Raw genomic sequence first — 15788 nt, 5'->3', positions numbered from 1 at the left:
CTGGAGTAGGGATCAAGAGACAGTTCTCTGTCACTAATTAATTGTGTGGCCTTGAGCAAATTATTCCAACCTCTCTGGGTTTCAGTCTCTTCGTGTGTAAAATAAAACTGGATTTCAAGGTTCCCAAAGCCTTTTTCATCTCTGGCCCTCTCCACTTCTCTGATCCTCATAGTCAGCTGAAGGTAGAAAGGTAATGTGTACAACTCCAAGGCAAGGTCAGATGTACAGTCAGCTGAAGATGAGCAAGAAATACTTATCTTGGGCTAAGACTTGCATTTTTTACATGCAAGTAAGCTGGGGATATTTTGACCTCTTTAAAGTATCAGCAGGAGATGGTAGCTCAAGGGAACAGACAGAATAGTATGAGCAATAGCAGTGACAACAATGCTTCAAGGAAGATGTGTTTTAGAATGAGCTTTTGCCTGGATTTTATTGTCTACTTTCCAATGCATCCTCCTTGCTCCTTTCTTCTTTATACCAGAAAATAATTTGTCTTTGAGGCTTTTCAAGGAATTAAAAAACAAAAACCAAAGTGAATGAATAAGGCTCAAGGAGGAAGAAGAAAAAAACTGAGGCAGGAGGGAATTTTATAAGACGATGATTGAAATGTCAAGTGTTGCTTCTCAGAAAGAAAATGAAAATGCTATAATAAATTCTGGACAGTTGCCAAATGCTATTGTCAGGAGATGGTTAGGAGAACATCACAGCAAATTAGGGGCTGAGTTTTCAGGGAATCTTAAGCATATTGCATTCAGAAACAGGTCAGGGCTCAGAGTGGGAAGCTTCAGTTTGGGTGCCAGCTTGGTCTCTTACCAATTGGGTGATTTTGGGCAAATTACATATATATTTGGGGATCTCAGTTTCCTCATTGTAAAACATTACTATTGATCATATTTCCTAGTATTAACTGTCATATTTTCTATTTGTAGAACACCTTTCAAAATTTATGTCTTTGTAAGAGTCTGAAATTCTGAAATAAATAGAAGGGGAGCTGCTTTAGGGCCCTTGCTATTTCCTGCCCACTGATCTCCAAGGTGGCTTCTAGATCACCTCTTCAAGAGCCTTAGGAATGCTTGAAAACCATCAGATTACATCCCCCTAAGGCCTCTTCTAGGCTCAGTTACTCTTTATGTACTCAACAAATGTTTACTGTGAGCCTCATCCACATCAGACAGTGGTAGACATTGAGTATATAACATAATCATGACATCATACCTGCCCTTCCAAAATTTTGTCCAATACTCACCAAATTGGCCTCTAATTATTTGCTTTTTCATTCAGGGTACCTCCAGGGAAAGCCTGGAATCCAATGAATGAAAGTATCCCTAGGTAATTATAGTTCTCCATATAAATTATTAAACTGGTATCTGCTTATACATTAGCCTCCTACAATTAGCTTCACATGATCTCATCACTAAGAGTATGTGCTAACAAATACTGAATTTCAGATTCTGTAAGTCTGTGAAGAAGAGAGAGCTCAGATTGTGGTGAATCCAGTATAGTAAGCACCTATTTGCAAGGTCCTACAACACCAGAGTCAGTACCCATGTTCAATAATCCTCTGTTATAATTGGCCTGTTAGTCCCAATATTTTGTGGTATTTTCAGAGGCAGCAAAGCCCCCTACTAATTTGCAGACAGCTAAGATGCCTCATGTGAAGTCCAGTGATCAAGATATATGGTAAAGCTAGGGAATGTCTTCTGGCATCCTAAGAGAAAAATAACTACAAATTAATAAGACTGGTACTCTCCTGAGCTTCTCAAATTGGCCCTGGGCTGTTATTCTAATTTTTTTTTTGAGCCATGGATATATCCCTAGAATATATGTCTAGGACCAAAGTAGATTATGGTGAAGGATGATAGTTATCAAATGTGGTAATTTAAAAATATAGTCAAAGCTTCTTTGAGACTATCTAGCAAGAGGCAGTTGTTTACCATACCTACTCTTGATTCTGGGAAGGCTGTGACTGCTTCTACTTTTGGACAATGAACAGAAGTGAATTTATGTGGTATCCAAATCTAGGTTATACAGGCTACTATTTACTAAAATATTGAATTTGGATACCTGCACACCATACAAGAAACCCAACTACTCTGAGGGCACCATGCTGTGAAAGCCCAAGTCATATGAAGATACCACATGTAATTGTACTGGTCAATAGTCCCAGCTGAGCTTAGCCTTTAAGTCATACCAGCCCAGGCTCCAGACATGTGAGAAATGAAGGTTAAAGATTATTCTAGATTCAGCCATTCAAGTCATATTCAGTCTTTAGAGTTTTTCTAGTTGAGGCCTTAGATATCATGGAATGGAGACAAGACCCCCACCCCTCAATTCCTACTTGGTCTTATCTGAAGTTTTGATCCAAGGAGCCAGGAGAAGCATTAAAATGTCATTGTTTTATGCTACTAAGAGGTGAGGTGATTTGTTATGCAGTAATAGATGACCAAAATAACATATGAAGCTCTCAGTGACACGTATGGTTCTTACCCCTTAGCTTAGGAATTCAGAAAAGAAATCGTTCTTGAGTAGACTCTACCAAACTAAAGACAGAGGACACATCTGTTGTGGAAATACAGAACCTTTACAAAATTCCCCATGACTTAGATACTCAGTCCCCAACAACTAGAAAGCATAACATTAGGGTAGGAAACAAAATAGTCCTGAGTTGTAAAAGGAGAAAGTCCCAGATTTGTCCATACTGCTCTGTAACCCTCATTAATGAGGCTGATACTGGGCTCTAGTTCAATATAGCCAAAAATTAATTTGCTACAAATAAATTTACTAACAATCATGCTATCAAATGACCAATTCTCCAAAAACCATCAAATACCTTACACTAGGTGTTGGATAACTCACTGCTCTTGTTTTGCTAAAAAGGAGGAAGTAGAACCAACCATCACCCAAATGACAGAACAGGTTATCCCCTTTGGGTACACTGTTAATCCATTTTCACTCCTGGACTCGGATCCAGCACCATGCTTTGGAAGGGCAGGCAGAAAAGAGTTCCTAGAGCTGGGCTCCATAGTACAGTTAAGGTAATTTTGGATAGGTTCTAGACAATTACTAAACAAATATATCAAAGAATCCATTAAAATTTATGACATATTCCAGTCACACTTTTTCCTGCAGTGGTTACTTGATTCATTCAGCCCAACGTAAATGATATCCAAACTGCTACTCCACTCAGGGATAGGAGCTTTGCTGTGATGAAAGTTTTTACCTTTGGCAATTTCAGAGAGTAACGGGGGTGGAAAGGAAAAGAAGCACCCAACTCTCAAACTGTGTCAAGTTTGGGTCTCCGGGAATATGCACACTAGCCTATGTAAGCAGATATGGACAGTTTCTTGGCAACATGTGAGCAAATGAGGCTACTTTAACTCTGAGAAGTCACCATTGTGAAATGAGAACCCAGCTTCTGACAGTATGTACATGATGGACAACGGATCAAGAAGAAACCTATACAAGACAGGTAAACCAAGCCTTGAGTAAAATGGAGTGACAGATTCCACAGTAGCTCCTCCTCATATCCAAATGTGGTGCTCCAAACCATACGACACCCCTCTGTATGAATCAAATCAATTTTTTGGACCATTATATGGTTTCCATATCCCAGTAAAGGAATCCTCTTAACACCAGAGGAATGCCCGGTCTTAAGGAAAAAGAAAAAACACAAATAACAACAAAAGTATTCATTGTAATCATTCTTTCTTAAATTCACAAAACCACAAACCCATCTAAAATAAGGAATTGTATTTAATAGCTGATTGGGCTAAGCCAAGTAGCAAGTATGGCTTACTGGTATCCATCATGAGGCAGTAAGTAGATTCCTTCACATAAATAATTAAAAAAAACCCAAATGGAATGTAGCAATGCTTGCTGCCTTCCTACTTATATTTATTTGACTCAGTATGATTTTCTTTAATTCCAATTGTATCAATCTACACACTGAAAAGAGTTCCATGGACCCATTTAATAAAATTCTCCCATTTGAACCAAAATGTCCATTCTATTATTGGTCTTTTAAACTCAGCAGGCTTACCCACACAGAAGACCATGAGTGACAGATAAAAGCAAGCCCCTGACAGCTTCCAGCAGCCTACAAAAATGCTCTACACTTCTCCCAGTTTATTCTCAGCTCACTGCTCTTGCTTTTGGCTCTGTGTCCTAGCTTTTCCTTGGCTTCCACACTTTCCCTGGCCTTTGGGAATATACCATTCTAGGGGGTTCCCTTTTTAGTTTCTTGGTCTTCACTTTCTATTCGGCATCCACTGAACAACACTAGCTGATTAAATCCCAAAGTAGCATTGTGATTACACAAACTGGCTGTCTTTAAATCAGCTTCCATTGCTTCTTAGTTTTGTTATCTTCAGCAAGATGCTTAAACTCTCCACATCTCTGTCTTCTCAGCTTCAAAATAGTGTGGATAGTAATACGACCCCTGAAGGATGTTGTGAGAATTAAGACTTTATAGTTAAAAGTCCAAAGATGGAACCCAGCTTATTTTGATCACCTAATAAATGTCAATCTGCTCCTAACTCTAAGCCACCAAGTAGAGGGAGACTGAAATCTTGTATCAGTGTTCCCTAAAGTGTTCTAAGAAACTTTGATTCCTTAAGACATGAATACGTTTTATAGGGGAGAAAGGTCTAGCATTAAACATATTGGGAAATGATACATTAAATAAAATCAAACTGATTTAAGTTCAGGACAACCCAAACCTTTATTGTAAAAATAGGTTGTCCTTGATCCTCAAGATAGAAATTTAAGAATTAAAAAAAAAAATTGAATTGTCACAAGGGGTGGAGGAAATGACTGAATATTGCATACTGATAACCTCTAGGGCTGTTTTATATTCAGGCTTCATATGTTAACTTCAGGTGAATTTTTGAGGACTTGCCTGGTACCAGGAATTGTGCATTGTTTATTCAAATGCATATTCTTATTTATTTTTCATATCAACCTTGTGAAAATAAGAATTATCCTCACTTTATAGATTAGAAAACTAAGGCTTAGGGAAGACAGATGTTATGTCCATGCTAATAAGTGGTTAAGCCTGAAATCAAACCCAAGTCGTCTGACTCTAACCCAGTCTTCACTGAATGACTCAACTTCCCACATCACTGAGTGTTTCTCTTAATAATTTAGACCATTTGCTCTCTGAGATAATTAGTGAGCTATGAGATGTTTCTGTGTTTCAGAAGTAATTGTTATCAATTATGGAATTATTAACAATGCTTCCCATCTGCCTCTAGTTTCCAGCTAAGAATGTTAATTAAAACACAAACCCATCCAGGAATTTGGGGAATTTATGACCAAATATATGTACCAATGATTCTGCTAAAAATGCCCAGCATGAGTTCAGTAAATAATACAGATATTGATTTTACATTTCACTACACGTCGATAATTCTTCCTTCAGAAAATTATATTACCTCAATGACAACATAAGGAAGCTGTGGGTATTTCCCTCCACAAGTAATTCATCTAGTTCACCTATATGTGCCTCCAGACTAATATATATTATCATATTTTTATATGCATCCTACTGACACATAAGCTACAGAAGAGAGATTATACCACCTCAAAGACTCTCACCAAATTTTTGGAGCAAAAAAATAGAACCAGGCTCATGATAGAACTTGAGGCGTTAGCCTTTTAGCAACCTAAAGTATATGTCCACATCACCGAGCGATAAGACATTAGAGAAAACAACCAAATGCATCCCCAACTATGTAAAAAGAGCTTTACTTAAGGGTAAATGCACCCAAGCTGCTCTGTCATACCTAATTCCTGTCAGGAAAATATCCTGTTCCATGGCTACCTCAAAATAACAATCCCTCTGGGAATGGAGTTTAAAGGTCAGCTCATCATTTCCAATAACCATGACAGAATTAACTTGAAAAAGCACCATAAAATCATCTCCACATTTTGCCATGTGAGTACTGAGCAAAGATGGCAGGCCTCTAATATGCTGGCTTCTCAGAATACTTAGGGTTCAGTTGTTCTCGTCTCAGGGATCACAGCAAAATCAGTGGGAGTAATATCTGTCATGCCTGCCATCTTTAGTCACCAGCCACTACACCATTCCTTCTCATTAACAAGCCTCTTGTGACTCACATCCATCTACCATTGTGTACATTTTCTCATTATGTTCTTTCACCCATTTCTGGCCTTTACAGATACTGTCCATTTGCTCACTGGAACCCCTGCTCCAAGGTCAATAGACCCCATTCTAGCACATCCTCAGCTCTTCCCAACCCCTCTTCCTCCTGGTGTGGACCCATTAATTTTATATTCATTCATCTATAGGGTGAGAATGAGTTCTCATTCAACATTAATTGTGCATCAGGCAACATTCTACACATGGGACTATAACTTCCTTCTTCTTTAAGAAAATCCCTCTTCCTATGTCTCCATGCAAATAAAATCCAGGGTCATTCTCTTAGTGCTCTTTACTAATCCTAGATTTTGATTTCATTGGTCTTCATGCAAACGTTCATCCACTGAGGTTCATGTCATTTCACTTGCCCACCTCTGCTCTACCTCACATTTCTATCACCAAGAGATCCTCTGGCAACTCCATTTCATCTACTAAGCACTCCGAAGCATGCCTCACAGTCTTTATCTCCACTCTTGATTTTTATCATCACAAAGATGGCTTAATATTTTTTTCATAGAACTTTCTACAGCTCATCTAACCACATAACTTTAAAATCCTCACCCTTCTTGATGCCAACAAATTGTATCACCTTTCCCCTTTGACCCTTTTCACTATATCCTTACCCTCCTCAAGTCCTGCAGTCTCTCCTTCCACCTTTCCTTTCTTGTGAAAACTCTGTAATTTATATTAAGCTTAGATCCTATTTAGCTTCATTGATTGCCAAACACCTTCAAAATTTTCAAATCCTACTCTTTTTGTTGACTTGCCTTACTAAACCATAACTTTCAATTAATCCAACCTTCTCTCCTTTTGTTTCCTACACCAAGGCACGCAACTGCATTTGGAGAAAATGATATAATTTTGTGAACTGGTGGCACTCCAAACAAGTGATCTTAAGAAGACCCTTGGTACCATTCAGCCATTTCTTTTTCTTATTGTCTCCAGTCAGCTTCAATTTCCTTACAGTGCTATTATATGTTTTAAGTCTCTCCTTATCAACGTTACTCAGCTCCTCTCTGCAGAAGGCTGGGGACTGCACTATGGTGACAAAGAGAACTGGGCATGAATCTCAGCTCCACCATGTCCTAGGGTGTGGAGAAAGTTTTTACTTTCTCCAAGGCTTGGTTTGCTTATCTTTAAAAGTAGCTACTGTGAGTATTAAAAACATATAACACAGGACACAAAATTAGCTTTCGGTATATGTTATTGATATTGGGTGGTTGTGATGGTGATATTGAAGAATGATTTACCTCTCATTAAGTGGAAAAAACCTCTTTTCATTTCTTTCCCTACATCCACAAATATCCTTTTATTTCTCATTTAGGTAGAGGTATCTCTCTACCTAAAGTTATTTTTTAGGTCACTACTGTAATCTAATCTTCTTAAGTCTGTGCTTAAACATTTCTCAATTTTCTAGTTTATTCCTACTCATTTCTATATTTTTTCATTTAAGTGTTATATTTCTATTTTCAACCTGTGAATCTCTCTCTATATTCAGCTTTTTTCTTCATTTCTCATTTTTCACTCAACAGGGTAATTGCAAGAGCATTTTGCCCAATGATTTGAAAGTCACTGAAAACAGGATTTTGACTGGTTGTTTAATACTCTATGAATACACTATAATTTATATAACTATGCCTCCTTTGCTGGGCATAAGGATTGTTTCCATTTTTCATTAATATAAATGATGCTGTGATTATTATCTGTGTACATGAATCTTTATCTGCATGTCTGATTCTACCCATAGAGTAAAATTTATAGAATTTTAGGGTCAAAAACTACATTTTTTAAGGCTCTTTACACATATCATCAAATCGCTTTTCAGAAAGATTATGCCATTGTATACACCCGCCAGCTGTGTATGAAAGAGATCTCACTATACTCACACTGCCATTAAGAATATTTCCTGCTAAATTTTCAACATTTCCTTTTCTACTAGCTCTTAAAACAGAGGCTAAAAATATACTTAAGTGTTTCACTTTCTAAAAATAATAATTTCCTACCTAGGGTCTCTCTTTGGGTATGCTCTTACTCTTCTTCCCTTCACAGACAGGTTTCCTGGGGAGTGATTAGTTTTCAGCTTTGGTTTCTATTACCTAATCTTCCTACTGTCATCTTAATGGGGACCTCATGTCTCCATTTCACAACTGTTACCAATGACGATCTAACTACCCAGTCCAATGGAGTCTTCTGTCATTTATCACACATTAAATTTAAGCATGTAACACTGTTAACTTTTCCTCTAGAAATTCTCAATTCCCTTGACTTCTGAGATACAAATTTCTTCTGTTTTTTCTCATTTCTCTCTAACCATTCTTACCCTATTGTAGGTAGTCTATTCCTCCTCACCTTTCCTCTCAATTATTTAATGGCTTTGGCAACAATCTATAAATCCTAAAACTACATTTAGTCCAACTTCTCCCATGAACTATAGCAAGAACATTATACTCACATATCATTTGGATTTCATTAAGTGGATATCCTGGAGAACCTAAGGTCTGAAACTCTAAGATTAAATTCACCTTTCCCCCCAAAACTTCCTACTTTAGTATTGACTGTTTTGGTGAAGAGCACCCCTGTCCGTGCTTATGTTTGAGAAAGCAATCTGGAAATACTGAATTTACTTCACTGAATTTTACAGGATAACGTTCAACCTACCATTCAATCTTGTTTCCAACTGTATTCACCTCCATCACACTCTGACTCCTTTAAATTTTTGTATACTTTGGAGCACACAAATGTGATTCATGTAGCTATGACTTTTCCATTTTTTTCCCACAAAAATGGAAATGTTCTACCCACAAAACATACAACACACCAACCTACCCAGCAAAAAGCTACTTAATTTTCAGAATTTGGACTACAGAAAATTCCTTCGTCAAGACTTTCTGCTTGCTCAGCTAGAACTCGCCCTTTCTTCCTTTGTGCTTGAAATCCAACACTTACATTATCTAGTTCTATTTAGTCTTAGAACATTTCTCTGAATTTATTTATTTACATATTTTCCCATTCTGCTACACTGCCAGCCCTTTAAGGGAAGCATCCTTTGCTTGTCTTTGTAACTCTATCAAGAGGATTTTTCAAGGGATTATAAGATTTATCCTGGCCTTCTGAAGTCAATACATCAGGTTAAAAGAAATTGTATCTTTAAAAAGAGTCACCTTTTTAAAGAATCTTTATCTGGTCTCACAGTCTCATGGAAAACAAGTGTATATCTTCCTCTGTTGTCTTGCTACCTAAGGACGAACCTAGGTTCTTATTCCTCTTTTTGTTTCTATAAAGTGTAGCTTAATAGATTTCCAGTGAATACCTGTTCATAAACGTGATTGTCAAAAGTGACAAGATCAATATGAAGAAAATATCACCAAAACCTACCGAGAGAATACCTGTACTCTACCCTAAAAAGAAATGCATTCTTGCACTAAAAAACTTTTTGTCTTTGTTTGTTTGTTTGTTTATTTGTTTTTGCAAAGTAACTTGGACTATAGAGAACAAGCAGGGCAAGGCAGTGATCCCTAGAGAAGAAAAAAGAGAAAGTCCTGTTATTTCTAGCATTCTGCCAGCATTCAGGCTACAGTGTAGAAAGAAAAAGAAGGCAAATATGTCAAACAGCAGATTAGGTACCGCAAATGATAAATCAGTAAAACTGAAGACACAGCAATAGAGTCTACCCACAATGACACAAAAAAGAGAAAAAAAATGAAAAGAATCTGCCTGAGTAGCCTGTAGAACAAGCTAGCAGACAAATAACTAGAGTTCAGGGAAAAAGAAGTGAAAGGGGTTCAGAAAATAACTTCTTTGAAGAAATAATGGCTTAATTATAGTCATAATTTTTCCAAAGTTGATGAAACCATAGCATTACTACCTATAAACTCAACAAACCCCAAATAGAAGGATATTAACAATAACAACAACAAAACCCACCAAAGCACATATTGATCAAATGGATAAAAACCAGGGATAAAAATATATCTTAAAAAGCCCCCATATTAACACATACATAATCATATAAAAGGAAAATATGATAAGAATGATCTCTTATTTTTCATCAAAAACAATTCAAACCAGAAAGACAAGCTAATTTTTTAAAGTACTGAAAGGAAAAAACTGTCAACTTTTAATTCTACATTCAGTGAAATATGTTTCAATAATGAAGTTGTAAAAAGGCATTTTCAGGTAAACAAAAGCTGAGAGAATGCATTACCAACCAACTTACAGAAAAATGAATGTTTAAAGAAATTCTTCACACAGAAGAAATTTGGATCCTAAAAGATAAAAGATTGAAAAGTTCTGGAAATGGTAAACATATGAATAAATATGAAAGGCACTTTTTTCTCATTTTTAACTTTGAAAAATTGGCTGCCTTTAAAAACCTACTATTTATATATTTTGGAGTTTGCAACATATGTAGGAATAAAATGTATGACAAAAATAGCACAGAGGATAAATAGGGGAAAATAGAAGTTTATTACAGTGAAGTTTAAAAGAACCTGTGATAACTTCTTATACTATATGTGAAGCAAATTAATGGTAGTTGGTATGATGGTAGATTGTGAGAAGTTAAAGATATATACTGTAATCCCTGGAGCATCATCTAAAAAAATAAAATAAAGAGTTACAGCTAACAAGAAAGAGGACAAAATGGAATCATAAAAATAATCCTAAGTAAAGTGGGAAAAGTAGGGGCAAGGTTATGAAGAACCGATGGTATAAATAAAATACAAATAGCAGTATAGATAAAATAGCAATAGATTAAAATACAAATCAAAACCACACTCAGGTATCACCTCACGCCAGTCAGAGTGGCCAAAATGAACAAAGCAGGAGACTATAGATGCTGGAGAGGATGTGGAGAAACGGGAACCCTCTTGCACTGTTGGTGGGAATGCAAATTGGTGCAGCCGCTCTGGAAAGCAGTGTGGAGGTTCCTCAGAAAATTAAAAATAGACCTACCCTATGACCCAGCAATAGCACTGCTAGGAATTTATCCAAGGGATACAGGAGCACTGATGCATAGGGCCACGTGTACCCCAATGTTCATAGCAGCACTCTCAACAATAGCCAAATTATGGAAAGAGCCTAAATGTCCATCAACTGATGAATGGATAAAGAAATTGTGGTTTATATACACAATGGAATATTACGTGGCAATGAGAAAAAATGAAATATGGCCTTTCGTAGCAACGTGGATGGAACTGGAGAGTGTGATGCTAAGTGAAATAAGCCATACAGAGAAAGACAGATACCATATGGTTTCACTCTTATGTGGATCCTGAGAAACTTCACAGGAACCCATGGGGGAGGGGAAGGAAAAAAAAAAAAAAGAGGTTAGAATGGGAGAGAGCCAAAGCATAAGAGACTTAAAAACTGAGAACAAACTGAGGGTTGATGGGGGGTGGGAGGGAGGAGAGGGTGGGTGATGGGTATTGAGGAGGGCACCTTTTGGGATGAGCACTGGGTGTTGTATGGAAACCAATTTGTCAATAAATTTCATAAAAAAAAAAAAAAAAAAAAAAAAAAAAAAAAATAGCAATAGATTAAATGCAACCATAAAAATAATTGCATTAAATGCAAATAGCCTAACTAGCTCAATTAAAAGGCAGAGACTGTGAGACTGGATAAAAAAACTAAGACTCTATTATGTGCTATCAAAGTTAGTCACTGAAATACAAAGACACAGATATAAGAGATATACCATGCATATAGTAATTAAAAGAAAGCTACAGTAACCATAGTGATATCAGACAAAGTAGACTTCAAAACAAGTAATAAGGAGGCATATTAGGTAATGATCATAAAGGTCAATTAATCAATAAGAGAGAATGGATTCTAAATGTGCATGCTCATACTAACAGATTCAAAGTACATGATGCAAATAACTGATAGAACTTTAGGAAGAAATACACAAATCTATAATTACAGTTGATATTTTAAAACTAGTCTTTTAATAATGATGGAAAAAGTAGACAATAAATTAGTAATGACACTGAAGACTTTAAAAACACTATCAGCCAACCTGCTCTACTTGACATCCATAAAATCCTCCACCCCAAGTTCCTTTGAAGCACCCATTGAACATTTAACCAATTAGACAATATTCTGGACTATTAAATAATTCTCAATAAATAAAAAAAATATTTAAGTCACATAGATAATGTTCTAAGACAAAATCCAAATTAAAATGGAAGTAAATAGGGGCGCCTGGGTGGCTCAGTCGGTTAAGTGTCCAACTTCAGCTCAGGTCATGATCTCACACTCTGTGAGTTCGAGCTCTGCATCAGGCTCTGTGCTGACAGCTCAGAGCCTGGAGCCTGATTCAGATTCTGTGTATCCCTCTCTCTCTGCCCCTCCCCTGCTCATTCTCTGTCTCTGTTTCAAAAATAAATTAAAAAACATTAAAAAATGTATATGGAATATTCCAAAATATTTGGAAACTCAACATACAAACACACATATCCACCCACCCACCCATGGATAAAAGAGAAAGTCACAGGTAAAATAATAACATAATTTGAATGAAATAAAAATTAAAACAAATTATGAAAACTTATGGAATGCTGCTAAAGCAATGATTAAAAGGAAATTTATAGTACTGAATGGCCACATATGAAAAGAGAGATGTCAAATCAATGATCTAAGCTTCTGCCCTAAGAAGATTTAAAAATAAGAACAAATTATATTCAGAGTAAACAGAAGGAAGGAAATAATAAAGAGCAGCAATCAGTAATACAGGAAATGGATAACCAATAGAGAAAAATCAGTAACTTCAAAATTCATTACTTTGCAAAGGTCAGTGAAATGAATAAACCTCTAGGCAGAATTATTAAGAGGAAATAAAGGACAAACTACAAGTACAAATTTTAGAGAGGTCAAATCAATAATCAGGTGATATAAACAACTATAAATTAAACAACTTAGATCAAATGAACAATTCCTTGAAAGACATCAACTAGTAAGGTCATTCAAGAGAAAAATAAATAGCTTTCACTTCTGGCCAAAATAGAGTAACAGGGGCTAGGTTTGCCCACCTGCTATAACCAAAATACCCAGGCAAAGTACATGAAATGACCATTTTTTAGACATTTGATATCAAGCACTGAAAGACAGTGAGTATATTTTGCATTGAGAGTTTTCATCTTTCAAATAAAGGGACTTCTTACTTCACATACACTGTGAAGAACAAATGAGGATTTATATGTGAAAATCTCTAGTGTGACAGAAACATTAATAAATGTTTCTCAGCTTTTCCTGTTTAGTTGTTTTCCTGCTTGCAATAATTAACTTCCATGTGCCAAAAGAAAGAATATTATGTGTACTACTTCAGGCACAAAAGTAGTTCTGACTGCAATTAAGTACCACATTTAGACAATGTTGCCCTATCTCTTACATAAACACATACACATGTGTGTAAACATGTACACACACACACACACACACACACACACACACACACACACCCCACAAAGGAAATAATTAAGAAACTTCTGAAAAGGATTTTATTTCTTAGGGGAGAAAAATCAGTTTCCCTATTTATTGGCTCCAAACATTTTAGCACCTGTCAGGCTGAGTTAAAATATATGTCATTGTCTTTTAGACCACCAAATATCACTAAATGTGAATTCCTGATTCTATTTTCCCAGAATAGTTTACACGTTTTTGAAGGAACTGAACCTAAATGGAATTGCCAAGTTGGTAGTCTGAACACAGCCTCTGAAGAAGAGCCTCCTTATAATGTAGGCCACAATTATTTTATAGCAATGTATTTGGATAATTGTCTTTGGGAAAAACATAGGCGTTAGAATCACAATATCCTCAAACTTAATCCCAGTTCTAATTCTAACTAGTTTTGAGTTCTTGAACCAATGCATCTCACTCAGCCTTAATTGCATAATCAGTAAAGTGACATATCAGCCTTGCTAATGTTTTTCGAAGAACTAAATCAGAAGATATAAATGAAGTATTTAGTACAATGCATGGTAAAAACATCTATTCATTTCCTACTATTTCTAAAATATATATGCAGATATTTAACAAAATACATGCATTTCAATAATCAACGTATTCTAAATACAAAATGAAAGGAAGGTCACTGTAATATGAATGCTGAAAGAGGGACTATTCAAATTATTTCATTAGTGAGGGGAAAATTCAACAAGAGGATGTAACAATTGCAAATATTCATGCACCCAACACAGGCATACCCAAACACATAAACAGTTAATAACAAACATAAAGAAAGGAACTAAATGATACTGGCACAATAATAGCAGGGAACTTTAACACCCCACTTACATGGATGGAAAGATCATCCAAACAAAAAGGAAATGGTGACTTTGAATGACACACTGGGCCAGAAGGATTTAACAGATATATTCAGAACATTCCACCCTAAAACAGAAAACTAAACATTCTTTTCAAGTTCACATGGAATATGTTCTAGAATGGATTCTATATTAGGCCACAAAACAAGTCTAAACAAACTCAAAAAAAGGAAGACATACCATGCATCTTCTCTGACCACAATGCTATGAAACTAGCAATCAAGTACAAGAAAAAGTCTGGTAAGAGCACAAATACATTGAAGTTAAACAGATAACTAAACAATGAATGAGTCAACCAAGAAATCAAAGAAGAAATCAAAAAGTACATGGAAACAAAGGAAAATAAAAACACAATGATCCAAAACCTTTGTGTTCCAACAAAAGAAGTCCTAAGAGGGAAGTTTGTAGCAACACAGGCCTACCTCAAGAAGCAAGAAAAATCTGAACAAACAACATAACCCTACACCAATAGGAGCTAGAGAAAGAACAAATAAAATCCCAAACCAGCAGAAGGAAAATAATAAAGATCAGAGCAGAAATAAATTATATAAAAACTAAAACAAACAAACAAATAAAAGATCAGTGAAACCAAAGGCTGGTTATTTCAAAAGATCGACAAAATTGATAAACTAACCAGACTTATCAAGGGAAAGTACTCACATAAAATCACAAATGAAAGAGGAGAAATAACAACCAATATTACAGATACACAACTGTTAAGAGAATATTATGAAAAACTACATGTCAACAAATGAGGCAATCTAGAAGAAATGGAAAAATTCCTAGAAACATATAACCTACCAAAACTAAACCAGGAAAAAATAGAAAATTTGAACAGTTAGATTACCAGCAAAGAGATAGAATCAGTAATCAAAAAACTCCCAATGAACAAAAGTCCAGGACCACATGGCTTCACAGGTGAATTCTACCAAATATTTAAAGAATTAGTAACTATTCTTCCCAAACTATTCCAAAAAAAAATAGAAGGAAAACTTCCAAACTCCTTCTATGAGGCCAATATCACCTGATACCAAAACCAAATAAAGACACAAACATGTACACACACAAACACATACACACAGACAGAACTATAGGTCACTATCTCTGATGAACATAGATGCAGAAATCCTCAACAAAATAATAGCAAAGCAAATCCAACAATACATAAAAAAATATCATTCACCACAATAAAGATGGATTTATTCCCAAAAGGCAAAGGTGGTTCAATATTCACAAATCAGTCAACATGACATGTCTCAACAATAAGAGAAAGGATAAACCCTTATTATCATTTAAATAGATGCAGA

This window comes from Prionailurus viverrinus, chromosome D1 (genome assembly GCF_022837055.1).
Source record: "Prionailurus viverrinus isolate Anna chromosome D1, UM_Priviv_1.0, whole genome shotgun sequence".
In the NCBI taxonomy this organism is placed as follows: domain Eukaryota; kingdom Metazoa; phylum Chordata; class Mammalia; order Carnivora; family Felidae; genus Prionailurus; species Prionailurus viverrinus.
Note: the sequence above shows the minus strand (reverse complement) of the source record.